The sequence below is a fragment of the Oncorhynchus gorbuscha genome, linkage group LG14 (genome assembly GCF_021184085.1).
Source record: "Oncorhynchus gorbuscha isolate QuinsamMale2020 ecotype Even-year linkage group LG14, OgorEven_v1.0, whole genome shotgun sequence".
NCBI classification, from domain to species: Eukaryota; Metazoa; Chordata; class Actinopteri; order Salmoniformes; family Salmonidae; genus Oncorhynchus; species Oncorhynchus gorbuscha.
The window spans coordinates 78,798,668-78,819,739 of record NC_060186.1 but is presented as its reverse complement, the minus strand read 5'-3'; the positions used below and the strand labels follow the sequence as shown (position 1 = coordinate 78,819,739).

The 21,072-nt window shown below is 40.7% G+C and overlaps 1 protein-coding gene across 1 annotated transcript in view; it reads left to right on the top strand.

Moving 5' to 3' along the window:
* Positions 1 to 21,072, top strand: part of LOC123995458 (steroid hormone receptor ERR2-like) — a 110,950-nt gene that overhangs the window by 24,111 nt on the left and 65,767 nt on the right. The window lies entirely within an intron of this gene.

Genomic DNA, 21,072 nt, shown 5'->3' with positions numbered 1-21,072 from the left:
ATATACAGGGTCAGTAGTTATATACAGGGTCAGTAGTTATATACAGTAGTTATATACAGGGTCAGTAGTTATATACAGGGTCAGTAGTTATATACAGTAGTTATATATAGGGTCAGTAGTTATATACAGCAGTTATATACAGGGTCAGTAGTTATATACAGTAGTTATATACAGGGTCAGTAGCTATATACAGGGTCAGTAGCTATATACAGGGTCAGTAGTTATATACAGTAGTTATATACAGGGTCAGTAGTTATATACAGTAGTTATATACAGGGTCAGTAGCTATATACAAGGTCAGTAGTTATATACAGGGTCAGTAGCTATATACAGGGTCAGTAGTTATATACAGTAGTTATATACAGGGTCAGTAGCTATATACAAGGTCAGTAGTTATATACAGGGTCAGTAGCTATATACAGGGTCAGTAGTTATATACAGGGTCAGTAGCTATATACAGGGTCAGTAGCTATATACAGGGACAGTTCCAGGGTCAGTAGTTATATACAGGGTCAGTAGCTATATACAGGGTCAGTAGCTATATACAGTAGTTATATACAGGGTCAGTAGCTATATACAAGGTCAGTAGTTATATACAGGGTCAGTAGCTATATACAGGGTCAGTAGCTATATACAGTAGTTATATACAGGGTCAGTAGCTATATACAAGGTCAGTAGTTATATACAGGGTCAGTAGCTATATACAGTAGTTATATACAGGGTCAGTAGCTATATACAGGGTCAGTAGTTATATACAGTAGTTATATACAGGGTCAGTAGCTATATACAAGGTCAGTAGTTATATACAGGGTCAGTAGCTATATACAGGGTCAGTAGCTATATACAGGGTCAGTAGTTATATACAGGGTCAGTAGCTATATACAGGGTCAGTTACAGGGTCAGTAGTTATATACAGGGTCAGTAGCTATATACAGGGTCATGTTGCTGTGACACTATGCTAGTTATATACAGGGTCATGTTGCTGTGACACTATGCTAGTTATATACAGGGTCATGTTGCTGTGACACTATGCTAGTTATATACAGGGTCATGTTGCTGTGACACTATGCTAGTTATATACAGGGTCATGTTGCTGTGACACTATGCTAGTTATATACAGGGTCATGTTGCTGTGACACTATGCTAGTTATATACAGGGTCATGTTGCTGTGACACTATGCTAGTTATATACAGGGTCATGTTGCTGTGACACTATGCTAGTTATATACAGGGTCATGTTGCTGTGACACTATGCTAGTTATATACAGGGTCATGTTGCTGTGACACTATGCTAGTTATATACAGGGTCATGTTGCTGTGACACTATGCTAGTTATATACAGGGTCAGTAGCTATATACAGGGTCAGTAGCTATATACAGGGTCAGTAGTTATATACAGGGTCAGTAGTTATATACAGTAGTTATATACAGGGTCAGTAGCTATATACAAGGTCAGTAGTTATATACAGTAGTTATATACAGGGTCAGTAGCTATATACAAGGTCAGTAGTTATATACAGGGTCAGTAGCTATATACAGGGTCAGTAGCTATATACAGGGTCAGTAGTTATATACAGGGTCAGTAGTTATATACAGGGTCAGTAGCTATATACAGGGCCAGTAGCTATATACAGGGTCAGTAGTTATATACAGGGTCAGTAGCTATATACAGGGTCATGTTGCTGTGACACTCTGACAGGGTCAGTAGTTATATACAGGGTCAGTAGTTATATACAGGGTCAGTAGCTATATACAGGGTCAGTAGTTATATACAGGGCCATGTTGCTGTGACACTCTGACAGGGTCAGTAGTTATATACAAGGTCAGTAGTTATATACAGGGTCAGTAGCTATATACAGTAGTTATATACAGGGTCAGTAGCTATATACAGGGTCAGTAGTTATATACAGTAGTTATATACAGGGTCAGTAGCTATATACAGGGTCAGTAGTTATATACAGTAGCTATATACAGGGTCAGTAGCTATATACAAGGTCAGTAGTTATATACAGGGTCAGTAGCTATATACAGTAGTTATATACAGGGTCAGTAGCTATATACAGGGTCAGTAGTTATATACAGTAGTTATATACAGGGTCAGTAGCTATATACAGGGTCAGTAGTTATATACAGGGTCAGTAGCTATATACAGGGTCAGTAGCTATATACAGTAGTTATATACAGGGTCAGTAGCTATATACAAGGTCAGTAGTTATATACAGGGTCAGTAGCTATATACAGTAGTTATATACAGGGTCAGTAGCTATATACAGGGTCAGTAGTTATATACAGTAGTTATATACAGGGTAGCTATATACAAGGTCAGTAGTTATATACAGGGTCAGTAGCTATATACAGGGTCAGTAGCTATATACAGGGTAAGTAGTTATATACAGGGTCAGTAGCTATATACAGGGTCAGTTACAGGGTCAGTAGTTATATACAGGGTCAGTAGCTATATACAGGGTCATGTTGCTGTGACACTATGCTAGTTATATACAGGGTCATGTTGCTGTGACACTATGCTAGTTATATACAGGGTCATGTTGCTGTGACACTATGCTAGTTATATACAGGGTCATGTTGCTGTGACACTATGCTAGTTATATACAGGGTCATGTTGCTGTGACACTATGCTAGTTATATACAGGGTCATGTTGCTGTGACACTATGCTAGTTATATACAGGGTCATGTTGCTGTGACACTATGGTTATATACAGGGTCATGTTGCTGTGACACTATGTAGTTATATACAGGGTCATGTTGCTGTGACACTCATGCTAGTTATATACAGGGTCATGTTGCTGTGACACTATGCTAGTTATATACAGGGTCAGTAGCTATATACAGGGTCAGTAGCTATATACAGGGTCAGTAGTTATATACAGGGTCAGTAGTTATATACAGTAGTTATATACAGGGTCAGTAGCTATATACAAGGTCAGTAGTTATATACTAGTTATATACAGGGTCAGTAGCTATATACAAGGTCAGTAGTTATATACAGGGTCAGTAGCTATATACAGGGTCAGTAGCTATATACAGGGTCAGTAGTTATATACAGGGTCAGTAGTTATATACAGGGCCAGTAGCTATATACAGGGTCAGTAGTTATATACAGGGTCAGTAGCTATATACAGGGTCATGTTGCTGTGACACTCTGACAGGGTCAGTAGTTATATACAGGGTCAGTAGCTATATACAGGGTCAGTAGCTATATACAGGAGTTATATACAGGGTCAGTAGCTATATACAAGGTCAGTAGTTATATACAGGGTCAGTAGCTATATACAGTAGTTATATACAGGGTCAGTAGCTATATACAGGGTCAGTAGTTATATACAGGGTTATATACAGGGTCAGTAGCTATATACAAGGTCAGTAGTTATATACAGGGTCAGTAGCTATATACAGGGTCAGTAGCTATATACAGGGTAAGTAGTTATATACAGGGTCAGTAGCTATATACAGGGTCAGTTAGGGTCAGTAGTTATATACAGGGTCAGTAGCTATATACAGGGTCATGTTGCTGTGACACTATGCTAGTTATATACAGGGTCATGTTGCTGTGACACTATGCTAGTTATATACAGGGTCATGTTGCTGTGACACTATGCTAGTTATATACAGGGTCATGTTGCTGTGACAGTAGTTATATACAGGGTCATGTTGCTGTGACACTATGCTAGTTATATACAGGGTCAGTAGTTATACTGTGACACTAGCTATTATATACAGGGTCATGTTGCTGTGACACTATGCTATTATATACAGGGTCATGTTGCTGTGACACTATGTAGTTATATACAGGGTCAGTTGCTGTGACACTATGCTAGTTATATACAGGGTCATGTTGCTGTGACACTATGCTAGTTATATACAGGGTCAGTAGCTATGACACATGCTAGTTATATACAGGGTCAGTAGCTATATACAGGGTCAGTAGCTATATACAGGGTCAGTAGTTATATACAGGGTCAGTAGCTATATACAGGGTCAGTTACAGGGTCAGTAGGAACGGGAAGCTATATACAGGGTCAGGGTTTCCAGCTTATATAAAAACATGGTTTCAGTTGCTATATACAGGGTCAGTAGTTATATACAGGGTCAGTACACTATGCATCAGTAGTTATATACAGGGTCTGTAGTTATATACAGGGTCATGTTGCTGTGACACTAGGACTGCATCAGTAGTTATATACAGGGTCTGTAGTTATATACAGGGTCATGTTGCTGTGACACTATGCGCTGACTGCATCAGTAGTTATATACAGGGTCTGTAGTTATATACAGGGTCATGTTGCTGTGACACTATGCACTGACTGCATCAGTAGTTATATACAGGGTCTGTAGTTATATACAGGGTCATGTTGCTGTGACACTATGCACTGACTGCATCAGTAGTTATATACAGGGTCAGTAGTTATATACAGGGTCAATAGTTATATACAGGGTCAGTAGCTATATACAGGGTCAGTAGTTATATACAGGGTCAGTAGCTATATACAGGGTCAGTAGTTATATACAGGGTCAGTAGCTATATACAGGGTCAGTAGTTATATACAGGGTCAGTAGCTATATACAGGGTCAGTAGTTATATACAGGGTCAGTAGCTATATACAGGGTCAGTAGCTATATACAGGGTCAGTAGTTATATACAGGGTCAGTAGTTATATACAGGGTCAGTAGTTATATACAGGGTCAGTAGCTATATACAGGGCCAGTAGCTATATACAGGGTCAGTAGTTATATACAGGGTCAGTAGTTATATACAAGTATTGAATGGTCACTGGTTTCAGGGTTAAGATAAAAACATGTTTTCATGTTGCTGTGACACTATCACTGACTGCATATATACAGGGTCATGTAGCTATATACAGGGTCAGTAGTTATATACAGGGTCAGTAGCTATATACAGGGTCAGTAGTTATATACAGTGCCATGTTGCTGTGACACTATGCACTGACTGCATCAAGATAGTTTTGTTCACATTGAAACGAAGTGGAGTTTATTTTATTGATTTAAATGAATCCCACACACACACACACGTTGCCTTGCCATGAAACGGGTTTCGATTGAATATGCCCAATGACTGGCAGCTGCTACACAGACAACAGAACACACAGTGACCTTTAACCCTTTTCATAAGGCTCGTCTCCATAAATTCACCTTACTGTATAAACCAGACTCTAATATAATTAGGCAAAGTAGAGTCATTACATTCAAACCAGACTCTAATATCATTAGGCAAAGTAGAGTCATTATATTCAAACTAGACTCTGAAAAGACAAAGGAAAGAATAACAGAAAATCCAGTTTACAGTAAACACATACACACACACAGCCACGCATACACTCACACGCACACCCACATACACGTATGCACATACACGTATGCACACACACACACACACGCACCCATGCATGCACGCACACATACCTGCGCATACACACACACACACACACACACATTCGCGCACGCACGCACAGACATATGGTGTTTTCTTTTGCCTTGTGAGGATCAGAGGGAGGGATGGTAGGATGGCGGAGCAACACTGCTGTACTTTTGAAGGTTATGTTTCTGGTTACTAATGCAGAATAACATCATGGATAGATGATCCATCTGTGTTTATTTATCAGATCAGCATCCTGACTGTCCCTCACCACCACTCCTCTGACTCACAGTGATGGCTTTAGTCTGTACTGGTTTACCCTTCCTCCTTAGCTCCTTCCTCCCCCTCCGTCTACATTATTTGAAGGCAGTTAGCTGCGGGGGGTTGTTTGACATTGCTGGAAGAGCAGTTAGCTGCAGGGGGTGTTTGACATTGCTGGAAGGGCAGTTAGCTGCAGGGGGTGTTTGACATTGCTGGAAGGGCAGTTAGCTGCTGGGGGTGTTTGACATTGCTGGAAGGGCAGTTAGCTGCAGGGGTGTGTTTGACATTGCTGGAAGGGCAGTTAGCTGCAGGGGGGGGTGTTTGACATTGCTGGAAGGGCAGTTAGCTGCAGGGGGTGTTTGACATTGCTGGAAGGGCAGTTAGCTACATTTTTTTTACATTGTTGGGATGGCAGTTTGAATAGAGGTGGTTCGGGATGGGGTGTAGTGTATATGTAGATGGATGGGGTGTAGTGTATATATAGATGGATGGGGTGTAGTGTATATGTAGATGGATGGGGTGTAGTGTATATATAGATGGATGGGGTGTAGTGTATATATAGATGGATGGGGTGTAGTGTATATGTAGATGGATGGGGTGTAGTGTATATGTAGATGGATGGGGTGTAGGGTAGATGGATGGGGTGTAGTGTATATGTAGATGGATGGGGTGAAGTGTATATGGATGGATGGGGTGTAGTGTATATGTAGATGGATGGGGTGTAGTGTATATGTAGATGGATGGGGTGTAGTGTATATATAGATGGATGGGGTGTAGTGTATATGTAGATGGATGGGGTGTAGTGTATATGTAGATGGATGGGGTGTAGTGTATATGTAGATGGATGGGGTGAAGTGTATATGGATGGATGGTGTAGTGTATATATATATGGATGATGGATGGATGGGGTGTAGTGTATATGTAGATGGATGGGGTGTATGGAGATGGATGGGGTGTAGTGTATATGTAGATGGATGGGGTGAGATGGATGGATGGGGTGTAGTGTATATATATATGGATGGGGTGTAGTGTATATGTAGATGGATGGGGTGTAGTGTATATATAGGATGGATGGGATGGATGTAGTGTATATATAGATGGATGATGGATGGATGGGGTGTAGTGTATATATAGATGGATGATGGATGGATGGGGTGTAGTGTATATGTAGATGGATGGGGTGTAGTGTATATGTAGATGGATGGGGTGTGTAGTGTATATGTAGATGGATGGGGTGAAGTGTATATATGGATGATGGATGGATGGGGTGTAGTGTATATGTAGATGGATGGGGTGTAGTGTATATATAGATGGATGGGGTGTAGTGTATATATAGATGGATGGGGTGTAGTGTATATATAGATGGATGGGGTGTAGTATATGTAGATGGATGGGGTGTAGTGTATATGTAGTTGGATGGGGTGTAGTGTATATATAGATGGATGGGGTGTAGTGTATATGTAGATGGATGGGGTGTAGTGTATATATAGATGGATGGGGTGTAGTGTAGATGGATGGGGTGTATAGATGGGATGGGGTGTAGTGTATATGTAGATGGATGGGGTGTAGTGTATATGTAGATGGATGATGGATGGATGGGGTGTAGTGTATATGTAGATGGATGGGGTGTAGTGTATATGGATAGATGGATGGGGTGTAGTATAGTAGATGGATGGGGTGTAGTGTATATATAGATGGATGGGGTGTAGTGTATATATAGATGGATGGGGTGTAGTGTATATGTAGATGGATGGGGTATGGGGTAGATGGATGGGGTGTAGTGTATATGTAGATGGATGGGGTGTAGTGTATATATGGATGGGGTGTATATAGATGGATGGGGTGTAGTGTATATATAGATGGATGGGGTGTAGTGTATATATAGATGGATATATGTAGATGGATGGGGTGTAGTGTATATGTAGATGGATGGGGTGTAGTGTATGGATGGGGTGTAGTAGATGGATGGGGTGTAGTGTATATATAGATGGATGGGGTGTAGTAGATGGATGGGGTGTAGTGTATATGTAGATGGATGGGGTGTAGTGTATATGTAGATGGATGGGGTGTAGTGTATATGTAGATGGATGGGGTGTAGTGTATATGTAGATGGATGGGGTGTAGTGTATATATAGATGGATGGGGTGTAGTGTATATATAGATGGATGGGGTGTAGTGTATATGTAGATGGATGGGGTGTAGTGTATATGTAGATGGATGGGGTGTAGTGTATATGTAGATGGATGGGGTGTAGTGTATATGTAGATGGATGGGGTGTAGTGATATATATATGGATGGGGTGTAGTGTATATGTAGATGGATGATGGGATGGGGTGTAGTGTATATGTAGATGGATGGGGTGTATGTATATATAGATGGATGGGGTGTAGTGTATATATAGATGGATGGGGTGTAGTGTATATATAGATGGATGGATGTATATGGATGGATGGGGTGTAGTGTATATGTAGATGGATGGGGTGTAGTGTATATGTAGATGGATGGGGTGGTGTATATGTAGTGGTGTATATATAGATGGATGGGGTGTAGTGTATATATAGATGGATGGGGTGTAGTGTATATGTAGATGGATGGGGTGTAGTGTATATGTAGATGGATGGGGTGTAGTGTATATGTAGATGGATGGGGTGTAGTGTATATGTAGATGGATGGGGTGAATATATGTAGATGGATGGGGTGTAGTGTATATGTAGATGGATGGGGTGTAGTGTATATATAGATGGATGGGGTGTAGTGTATATAGATGGATGGGGTGTAGTGTATATATAGATGGATGGGGTGTAGTGTATATATAGATGGATGGGGTGTAGTGTATATAGATGGATGGGGTGTAGTGTATATGTAGATGGATGGGGTGTAGTGTATATATAGATGGATGGGGTGTAGTGTATATATAGATGGATGGGGTGTATATATATAGATGGATGGGGTGTATGTATATATAGATGGATGGGGTGTAGTGTATATAGATGGATGGGGTGTAGTGTATATAGATGGATGGGGTGTAGTGTATATGTAGATGGATGGGGTGTAGTGTATATGTAGATGGATGGGGTGTAGTGTATATAGATGGATGGGGTGTAGTGTATATATAGATGGATGGGGTGTGTATATATAGATGGATGGGGTGTAGTGTATATATAGATGGATGGGGTGTAGTGTATATATAGATGGATGGGGTGTAGTGTATATATAGATGGATGGGGTGTAGTGTATATATAGATGGATGGGGTGTAGTGTATATAGATGGATGGGGTGTATGTATATGATGGATGGGGTGTAGTGTATATATAGATGGATGGGGTGTAGTGTATATAGATGGATGGGGTGTAGTGTATATATAGATGGATGGGGTGTAGTATATGGATGGATGGGGTGTAGTGTATATATAGATGGATGGGGTGTAGTGTATATATAGATGGATGGGGTGTAGTGTATATATAGATGGATGGGGTGTAGTGTATATATAGATGGATGGGGTGTAGTGTATATGTAGATGGATGGGGTGTAGTGTATATATAGATGGATGGGGTGTAGTGTATATATAGATGGATGGGGTGTAGTGTATATATAGATGGATGGGGTGTAGTGTATATATAGATGGATGGGGTGTAGTGTATATGTAGATGGATGGGGTGTAGTGTATATGTAGATGGATGGGGTGTAGTGTATATATAGATGGATGGGGTGTAGTGTATATGTAGATGGATGGGGTGTAGTGTATATATAGATGGATGGGGTGTAGTGTATATGTAGATGGATGGGGTGTAGTGTATATATAGATGGATGGGGTGTAGTGTATATATAGATGGATGGGGGTTGATGGTTGATGGTCATTGTTGGGGAAGCTACTCTGAAACTATAGTTATAAAACTACATAGCAGTGGGACTAAGGGGTTTCTTCTGAAAAATCAGAAGAAAAGAAAAACATATAAATGTACCGTACCATACATTTCTCTACATTGATCTAAACTATGAAATAACACATATGGAATCATGTAGTAACCAAAAAAGTGTTAAACAAATCTAAATATATTGTATATTTGAGATTGTTCAAAGTAGACACCCTTTGCCTTGATGGCAGCTTTGCACACTATCCGAACTATTGACTGGCACTGTATATATATATGTATGTATGTATATATATGTATGTATATATATATAAATCTGTACTGAACAAAAACCATGAACGCAACATGTAAAGTGTTGGTCCCATGATTCATGAGCTGAGATAAAATATCTCAGAAAATGTTCCAGATGCACAAAAAGCTTAATTCTCTTAAATGTTGCCCACGCATTTGTTTACATCCCTGTTAGTGAGCATTTCTCATTCGCCAAGATAATCCATCCACCTGACAGGTGTGGTATATCAAGAAGCTGATTAAACAGCATGATCATTACCTTGTACTGGGGGACAATAAAAGACCACTCTAAAATGTGCAGTTTTGTCAAACAACACAATGACACAGAGGTCTCAAGTTTTGAGGGAGTGTGCAATTGGCATGCTGACTGCAGGAATGTCCACCTGAGCTGTTGCCAGAGAATTGAATGTTCATTTCTCTACCATAAGCCGCCTCCAACGTTGTTTTAGAGTATTTGGCAGTTCGTCTAACCGACCTCACAACCGCAGACCACATTTAACCACGCCAGCCCAGGACCTCTAAATCAAATCAAATCAAATCAAATCAAATTTTATTTGTCACATACACATGGTTAGCAGATGTTAATGCGAGTGTAGCGAAATGCTTGTGCTTCTAGTTCCGACAATGCAGTGATAACCAACAAGTAATCTAACTAACAATTCCAAAACTACTGTCTTATACACAGTGTAAGGGGATAAGGAACATGTACATAAGGATATATGAATGAGTGATGGTACAGAGCAGCATACAGTAGATGGTATCGAGTACAGTATATACATATGAGATGAGTGTGTAGACAAAGTAAACAAAGTGGCATAGTTAAAGTGGCTAGTGATACATGTGTTACATAAGGATGCAGTCGATGATGTAGAGTACAGTATATACATATGCATATGAGATTAATAATGTAGGGTAAGTAACATTATATAAGGTAGCATTGTTTAAAGTGGCTAGTGATATATTTACATCATTTCCCATCAATTCCCATTATTAAAATGGCTGGAGTTGGGTCAGTGTCAATGACAGTGTGTTGGCAGCAGCCACTCAGTGTTAGTGGTGGCTGTTTAACAGTCTGATGGCCTTGAGATAGAAGTTGTTTTTCAGTCTCTCGGTCCCAGCTTTGATGCACCTGTACTGACCTCGCCTTCTGGATGATAGCGGGGTGAACAGGCAGTGGTTCGGGTGGTTGATGTCCTTGATGATCTTTCTGGCCTTCCTGTAACAACGGGTGGTGTAGGTGTCCTGGAGGGCAGGTAGTTTGCCCCCGGTGATGCGTTGTGCAGTCCTCACTACCCTCTGGAGAGCCTTACGGTTGAGGGCGGAGCAGTTGCCGTACCAGGCGGTGATACAGCCCGCCAGGATGCTCTCGATTGTGCATCTGTAGAAGTTTGTGAGTGCTTTTGGTGACAAGCCGAATTTCTTCAGCCTCCTGAGGTTGAATAGGCGCTGCTGCGCCTTCTTCACGACGCTGTCAGTGTGAGTGGACCAATTCAGTTTGTCTGTGATGTGTATGCCGAGGAACTTAAAACTAGCTACCCTCTCCACTACTGTTCCATCGATGTGGATAGGGGGTGTTCCCTCTGCTGTTTCCTGAAGTCCACAATCATCTCCTTAGTTTTGTTGACGTTGAGTGTGAGGTTATTTTCCTGACACCACACTCCGAGGGCCCTCACCTCCTCCCTGTAGGCCGTCTCATCGTTGTTGGTAATCAAGCCTACCACTGTTGTGTCGTCCGCAAACTTGATGATTGAGTTGGAGGCGTGCGTGGCCACGCAGTCGTGGGTGAACAGGGAGTACAGGAGAGGGCTCAGAACGCACCCTTGTGGGGCCCCGTGTTGAGGATCAGCGGGGAGGAGATGTTGTTGCCTACCCTCACCACCTGGGGGCGGCCCGTCAGGAAGTCCAGTACCCAGTTGCACAGGGCGGGGTCGAGACCCAGGGTCTCGAGCTTGATGACGAGCTTGGAGGGTACTATGGTGTTGAATGCCGAGCTGTAGTCGATGAACAGCATTCTCACATAGGTATTCCTCTTGTCCAGGTGGGTTAGGGCAGTGTGCAGTGTGGTTGAGATTGCATCGTCTGTGGACCTATTTGGGCGGTAAGCAAATTGGAGTGGGTCTAGGGTGTCAGGTAGGGTGGAGGTGATATGGTCCTTGACTAGTCTCTCAAAGCACTTCATGATGACTGAAGTGAGTGCTACGGGGCGGTAGTCGTTTAGCTCAGTTACCTTAGCTTTCTTGGGAACAGGAACAATGGTGGCCCTCTTGAAGCATGTGGGAACAGCAGACTGGTATAGGGATTGATTGAATATGTCCGTAAACACACCGGCCAGCTCTACATCCGGGACCTCTGCACAGGGATACCGTGGCGAGATCCTGAAGCCAATTGCAGTGCCAGCATGTTCCAGTTCCTGCCTCTATCCAGCAATTTCACACAGCCATTGAAGAGGAGCGGGACAACATTCCACCCCACCCCCCCCCCCCCAACACAATCCACAGCCTGATCAACTCCATGCGAAGGAGATATGTCGCGCTACATGAGGCAAATGGTGGTCACACTAGACACTGATTGGTTTTCTCATCCACGCCCCCCTACCTTTTTCTTAAAAGTATCTGTGACCAACAGATGCAGATCTGTATTCCCAATAGAATCCATAGATAAGGGGGCAGAAAAATAATTTATTTAAATTGATTGACTTCCTCTGTAAACTCAGTAAAATCTTTGAAATTGTTGCATATTGCATTTCTATCTTTTTTTACAGTATACTTCGTGAAAATGATCTTTAAAAAAAATGACAAAAAAAATGTAGGAAAAGACCTGTTTGGGGTCATTATGTTAACACCAAGTATGAATTAGGCAGATCAGATGAAGAAAAATAAAGGAAACGATTGGCTACTTCTCCCGTATTTTCTTTTGTTTTGGAAGAAAAGTAGTGTGTAGTGAAAGTAGTTAGCTACACCGCTACATGGTAAAACAGTAGTGTGTAGTTCCAGTTGTTAGCTACACCGCTACATGGTAAAACAGTAGTGTGTAGTTAAAGTAGTTAGCTACACCACTACATGGTAAAACAGCCGTGCGTAGTTCCAGTAGTTAGCTACACCGCTACATGGTAAAACAGTAGTGTGTAGTTAAAGTAGTTAGCTACACCGCTACATGGTAAAACAGTCGTGTGTAGTTCCAGTAGTTAGCTACGCCGCTATATGGTAAAACAGTCGTGTGTAGTTCCAGTAGTTAGCTACACCGATACATGGTAAAACAGTAGTATGTAGTTAAAGTAGTTAGCTACACCGCTACATGGTAAAGCAGTAGTGTGTAGTTAAAGTAGTTAGCTACACCGCTACATGGTAAAACAGCCTGTGCGTAGTTCCAGTAGTTAGCTACACCGCTACATGGTAAAACAGTAGTGTGTAGTTCCAGTAGTTAGCTACACCGCTACATGGTAAAACAGTCGTGTGTAGTTCCAGTAGTTAGCTACACCGCTACATGGTAAAACAGTAGTGTGTAGTTAAAGTAGTTAGCTACACCGCTACATGGTAAAACAGCCTGTGCGTAGTTCCAGTAGTTAGCTACACCGCTACATGGTAAAACAGTAGTGTGTAGTTCCAGTAGTTAGCTACACCGCTACATGGTAAAACAGTCGTGTGTAGTTCCAGTAGTTAGCTACACCGCTACATGGTAAAACAGTAGTGTGTAGTTCCAGTAGTTAGCTACACCGCTACATGGTAAAACAGTAGTGTGTAGTTCCAGTAGTTAGCTACACCGCTACATGGTAAAACAGTAGTGTGTAGTTCCAGTAGTTAGCTGCACTGCTACATGGCAAAACGGTAAGTGTCTTGCTCCAGTTGTTAGCTACATAGCAAACCAACTATGAACTACTGTGTGTGTGTGTGTGTGTGTGTGTGTGTGTGTGTGTGTGTGTGTGTGTGTGTGTGTGTGTGTGTGTGTGTGTGTGTGTGTGTGTGTGTGTGTGTGTGTGTGTGTGTGTGTGTGTGTGTGTGTGTGTGTGTGTGTGTGTGTGTGGGATGGTAAGGGAAGAGAATGGGAGGGTTCTGTGTTATGATCGAGTTTGTCCCAACACAGAACAGGACAGCCTGTCACACAGATATATATATTAACTCATGTTAGACATGGCTCCATGGCTGTCTGTGGTCTTGTACAGTGTGTGTGTGTTCCGGTGTGTGTGAAGGTGTGTTTCAGTGTGTTTGTGTGTGTGTGTTCCGGTGTGTGTTTCCGTTTGTGTGTGTGTGTGTGTTCCAGTGTGTGTGTGGGTGTGTGTGTTCAGCTTTGTGACATGCATTATTCAACGATCTTAACCCTTAACAATAAGATGTATTTTCTATGGATGAATACGTAGTGTAGTGGAATATGTGGGATGTTAATAACCCTTCCTCTCTCATTAGCTTATTAAAACAATTTGAACAACTTTATTATTCCACCAGGGGGAAGCCATTTTGCCAGGTGCTTTTAAAAGGATGAAGTACATAATGCATAAACACACAGCAAAATATACAATACATAGAGGAAAAGGAGCAGTGTTTAATGTCTCCATAGTGATTCATGTCTCCAAGGTGATAAATGTCTCCATAGTGATTCATGTCTCCAAGGTGATTCATGTCTCCATAGTGATTCATGTCTCCAAGGTGATAAATGTCTCCAAGGTGATAAATGTCTCCATAGTGATTAATGTCTCCATTGTGATTCATGTCTCCATAGTGATGAATGTCTCCATAGTGATTCATGTCTCCATAGTGATTCATGTCTCCACGGTAATTCATGTCTCCACGGTAATTCATGTCTCCAAGGTGATTCATGTCTCCAAGGTGATTAATGTCTCCATAGTGATTAATGTCTTCAAGGTGATTAATGTCTCCACGGTAATTCATGTCTCCAAGGTGATTCATGTCTCCAAGGTGATTAATGTCTCCATAGTGATTAATGTCTTCAAGGTGATTAATGTCTCCATAGTGATTAATGTCTCCAGGGTGATTAATGTCTCCATGGTGATTAATGTCTTCAAGGTGATTAATGTCTCCATAGTGATTAATGTCTCCAAGGTGATTCATGTCTCCAAGGTGATTAATGTCTCCATAGTGATTAATGTCTTCAAGGTGATTAATGTCTCCACGGTAATTCATGTCTCCACGGTAATTCATGTCTCCAAGGTGATTCATGTCTCCAAGGTGATTAATGTCTCCATAGTGATTAATGTCTTCAAGGTGATTAATGTCTCCATAGTGATTAATGTCTCCAAGGTGATTAATGTCTCCATGGTGATTAATGTCTCCAAGGTGATTAATGTCTCCATGGTGATTAATGTCTCCATAGTGATGAATGTCTATGTAGTGTTTAATGTCTCCATAGTGTTTAATGTCTCCATAGTGATTGTGTCCATAGTGATTAATGTCTCCATGGTGATTAATGTCTCCATAGTGATGAATGTCTATGTAGTGTTTAATGTCTCCATAGTGTTTAATGTCTCCATAGTGATTGTGTCCATAGTGATTAATGTCTCCATGATGATTAATGTTTCCATAGTGATTAATGTCTCCATAGTGATTAATGTCTCCATAGTGAATAATGTTTCCATAGTGATTAATGTCTCCATAGTGTTTGTTTCCATAGTGATTAATATCTCCGTAGTGATTAATTTCTCCACAGTGTTTAATGTTTCCATAGTGTTTGTTTCCATAGTGTTTAATGTCTCCATAGTGATTAATGTTTCCATAGTGTTTGTTTCCATAGTGTTTAATGTCTCCATAGTGTTTAATGTCTCCATAGTGTTTAATGTCTCCATAGTGTTTAATGTCTCCATAGTGATTAATGTTTCCATAGTGTTTAATGTTTCCATAGTGTTTGTTTCCATAGTGTTTAATGTCTCCATAGTGATTAATGTTTCCATAGTGTTTAATGTCTCCATAGTGATTAATGTTTCCATAGTGTTTAATGTCTCCATAGTGATTAATGTCTCCATAGCGTTTAATGTCTCCATAGTGATTAATGTTTCCATAGTGTTTAATGTCTCCATAGTGATTAATATTTCCATAGTGTTTAATGTCTCCATAGTGATTAATGTTTCCATAGTGTTTAATGTCTCCATAGTGATTAATGTTTCCACAGTGTTTAATGTCTCCATAGTGATTAATGTCTCCATAGCGTTTAATGTCTCCACAGTGTTTAATGTTTCCATAGTGTTTGTTTCCATAGTGTTTAATGTCTCCATAGTGTTTAATGTCTCCACAGTGTTTAATGTCTCCATAGTGATTAATGTCTCCATAGTGATTAATGTCTCCATAGTGATTAATGTCTCCATAGTGATTAATGTCTCCATAGTGATTAATGTCTCCATGGTGATTAATGTCTCCATAGTGATGAATGTCTATGTAGTGTTTAATGTCTCCATAGTGATTAATGTCTCCATAGCGATGAATGTTTCCATAGTGTTTAATGTCTCCATAGTGATTAATGTCTCCATAGTGATTAATATCTCCATAGTGATTAATGTCTCCATAGTGATTAATGTCTCCATAGTGATGAATGTTTCCATAGTGTTTAATGTCTCCATAGTGATTAATGTCTCCATAGTGATGAATGTTTCCATAGTGATTAATGTCTCCATAGCGTTTAATGTCTCCACAGTGTTTAATGTTTCCATAGTGTTTGTTTCCATAGTGTTTAATGTCTCCACAGTGTTTAATGTCTCCATAGTGATTAATGTCTCCATAGTGATTAATGTCTCCATAGTGATTAATGTCTCCATAGTGATTAATGTCTCCATAGTGATGAATGTTTCCATAGTGTTTAATGTCTCCATAGTGATTAATGTCTCCATAGTGATGAATGTTTCCATAGTGTTTAATGTCTCCATAGTGATTAATGTCTCCATAGTGATTAATGTTTCCATAGTGATTAATGTCTCCATAGTGATTAATGTCTCCATAGTGATTAATGTCTCCATAGTGATGAATGTTCCATAGTGATTAATGTCTCCATAGTGATTAATGTCTCCATAGTGATGAATGTCTCCATAGTAATCAATGTTTCCATAGTGATTAATATCTCCATAGTGATGAATGTCTCCATAGTGATCAATGTTTCCATAGTGATTAATATCTCCATAGTGATTAATGTCTCCATAGTGATGAATGTCTCCATAGTGATCAATGTTTCCATAGTGATTAATATCTCCATAGTGATGAATGTCTCCATAGTGATTAATGTCTCCATAATGTTTAATTTCTTCATAGTGTTTAATTCCTCATTTGGGACAATCTGCAGTTGCTACTTCAATCTTTTTACTTCAAAATGACTGATATACCCATTGATTCTTGAAGAATATAACTAATAGATGCCTAATTGACTCAGCTTAAAATATAACCTAGTTTTACTCCTGTGTTTGTAAACAATGTAAATGTAAACGAACACTGTACGGCCTCAAACGATCCTTAAATCTACAATTGTGATATCGTGGATGACAAGTCCTCATATCCACATCTCTGACCATGAGTTTGAGGCGGATCACAAGCCCCTCCTCTCAGCTGTTTACCAAAATCAGTGGCGGGGGGGGGGGGGTTCTGTTTTGTTATTGTTCAAACTGCAGATTGTGCCTTTAAAAGTAATTATTAGGCTGCCAGTGAAAGAGGGCAAGGGTTTAGCCCGTCATGCAGTGGGAGGGGGGGGGGGGTGATGCCCATTATAACAGGCCTCTTCAGTTTAATCCACGTGTATGATATAAATATAGAGGATATTGTTTAGTACACACCCAATTCATTCAAAGAGATCTAATTTAGCTGTTCAATTCCCCCCACAAATGTAGATGGGTGATGCATTGACCTTCCTGTGGTAGAAGCTGTATCATAACATGATGCCTCCATTGTGTCATTTACTTAAAGTGATTGTGAGATTCTGAGTCATTTTTAGTCTGTGAACGTTTTGCACGGTTTGCCCTCAAACAGTGAGGAAAATGCATTTGTTGGTTTATAGAGAGAGAGAGAGAGAGAGAGAGAGAGAGAGAGAGAGAGAGAGAGAGAGAGAGAGAGAGAGAGAGAGAGAGAGAGAGAGAGAGAGAGAGAGAGAGAGAGAGAGAGAGAGAGAGAGAGAGAGAGAGAGAGAGAGAGAGAGAGAGAGAGAGAGAGAGAGAGGGTGGATTATAGAGAGAGAGAGTGAGAGAGAGAGAGAGAGGGTGGATTATAGAGAGAGTGGATTAGAGAGAGAGAGAGAGAAAGAGAGGATGGATTTACGCTGGGGATATGCAGCATTGCCATGATGATCACGCCATGCATACAAGCACACACAAACACACACACACTCATAAATACACACGCACACACACTCATAAACACACACATACACACTCATAAACACACACACATACACTCATAAACACACACACATACATGCACACACTCATAAACACACACATACACACTCATAAACACACACACATACACACACATACATGCACACACTCATAAACACACACACATACATGCACACACTCATAAACACACACATACACACTCATAAACACACACACATACATGCACACACTCATAAACACACACACATACATGCACACACTCATAAACACACACACATACATACATCATAAACACACACTCATAAACACACACATACACACTCATAAACACACACACATACATGCACACACTCATAAACACACACACATACATGCACACACTCATAAACACACACACACTCATAAACACACACTCATAAACACACACATACACACTCATAAACACACACACATACATGCATACACTCATAAACACACACACACACATACACACTCATAAACACACACTCATAAACACACACTCATAAACACACACTGAGATTTAAGTCTATTTCAGTGGTAGTAAACTGAGTGTCCTGGACATTTTCTCACCCAACGCTACTTTATTTTTTTTTTTTTTTTAAACATTTGCCTGCTGATACATGACTTTATATCCAGACGCTTTCACATTTGTCCATATCACATTTTAAAGCCAAAGGGTACGGCTATGTTCATTCTGGGGCACGGAGTCAACATCGCTCTTCACCAGGGGTGGACATAACCCTGTTCGATGAGGCCGTTTGTCGCCCGATATGGGGCTGCCCCAAACCTCGGAGACGGAGACGGAATAGCCTCGTGACCTTTTACTTCTCTCTGTCTGATGAGTTGTGCTCACCGGGTCGGTTTTGTATCGCTTCTTCTACAGTATATGGAGGAAAAGCTGTGAATCGTTTGGAGAGGGGCCAACTGTGGAAATCAGGCAACAAAAAAACTGAAAACCTGAAAACCAACCTGGACTAAGAACACTCTATACAGTTTAGAACACTCTATACAGTTTAGAACACTCTATACAGTTTATAACACGTTTAGAACACTCTATACAGTTTAGAACACTCTATACAGTTTAGAACACTCTATACAGTTTAGAACACTCTATACAGTTTAGAACACTCTATACAGTTTAGAACACTCTATACAGTTTAGAACACTCTATACAGTTTAGAACACTCTATACAGTTTAGAACACTCTATACAGTTTTGCACGGAGGAGTGAGAGGTAAACAAAATGATGAAACTGAAGCCGAAGCTATTTCTGTCTATGTAGAACTGGTGAGCTCGTGCGCCGTGCCATTATTTCATTTCAACAGATTTGAAGGGACGTTTTGAAATTTCCATTAAATGTAACATAAAGAAAGAAAGAAAAAACATCTCCCCAGTGTTGCCGTGAGCTAAGTATGGAATGAACTACTTTTTACATATGGCACAATGTACCAATCCTATAGGGAATCCCTCCCTCTATCTGTCTGGGAAGGGAATGATGAATGATATATTAACCATTAGATTGCCTTACACTTCTTAAATCTCTCCAGTAGATATCACAGTAGTTTTACAACGGACTACCAGGTGAAAGTAGATTACAGTCCGAATTAAAACTCAAGTCTTTTTTATAAACCACAGCCTGTTTATACATCCCAAATGGTATCCTATGGGCCCTGGTCAAATGTAGTGCACTACATAGGGATGCACACTACATAGAGAATAGGGATGCACACTACTAGAGAATAGGGTGCCATTTGGGATGCACTGTACAAAGGGATGCACACTACATAGGGATGCACACTACATAGAGAATAGGGTGCCATTTGGGATGCACTGTACATAAGGATGCACACTACATAGGGATGCACACTACATAGTGCCATTTGGCCAGGGCCCTGTTCTCTATAGGGAATAGGGTGCCAATTGGGATGCACACGGCATGTGTCTGTTGAATCCAGCCCAACAAAATCTCTCTATCTGGAAGTGTGTTAATTATCAGGTTTGATTAAAAATGCTTCTGGAATTTCTGGACCAAGAGAAGAGGGTTGGATTTAGAGGAGGGTTGGATTTAGAGGAGGGTTTAGAGGAGGTTTGGATTTAGAGGAGGGTTGGGTTTAGAGGAGGGTTTAGAGGAGGGTTAGGTTTAGAGGAGGGTTGGATGTAGAAGATGGTTGGATTTAGAGAAGGGTTAGATTTAGAGGAGGGTTGGGTTTAGAGAAGGGTTGGGTTTAGAGGAGGGTTTAATTTAGAGGAGTTTTTAGAGGAGGGTTGGGTTTAGGGGAGGGTTTAGAGGAGGGTTTAGAGGAGGGTTGGATTTAGAGAAGTGTTGGGTTTAGAGGAGGGTTTGGTTTAGAGGAGGGTTTAGAGGAGGGTTTATAGGAGGGTTGGATTTAGAGGAGGGTTGGGTTTAAAGGAGGGTTGGATTTAGAGGAGGGTTTAAAGGAGAGTTGGATTTAGAGAAGGTTTGAGAGGAGAGATTGGTTTAGAAGAGGGTTTGGTTTGAAAGAGGGTTTAGAGGAGGGTTGGTTTAAAGGAGGGTTGGGTTTAAAATAGGGTTTAGAGGAGGGTTGGTTTAAAGGAGGGTTGGGTTTAAAAGAGGGTTGGATTTAGAGGAGGGTTGGGTTTAGAGGAGGGTTGGGTTTAGAGGAGGGTTGGGTTTAGAGGAGGGTTGGTGTAGATGAGGGTTGGTTTAGAGGAGGGTTGGGGTTAGAGGAGGGTTGGTTTAGAGGAGGGTTGGTTTAGAGGAGCGTTGGAGTTAGAGGAGGGTTGGTTTAGTTGAAGGTTGTCAAAGCTGTCATTGAGGCAAAGGGTGGCTACTTTGAAGAATCTCAAAAACTTTGGTTACTACATGATTCCATATGTGTTATTTCATAGTGTTGATGTCTTCACTATTATTCTACAATGTAGAAAACAGTAAAAA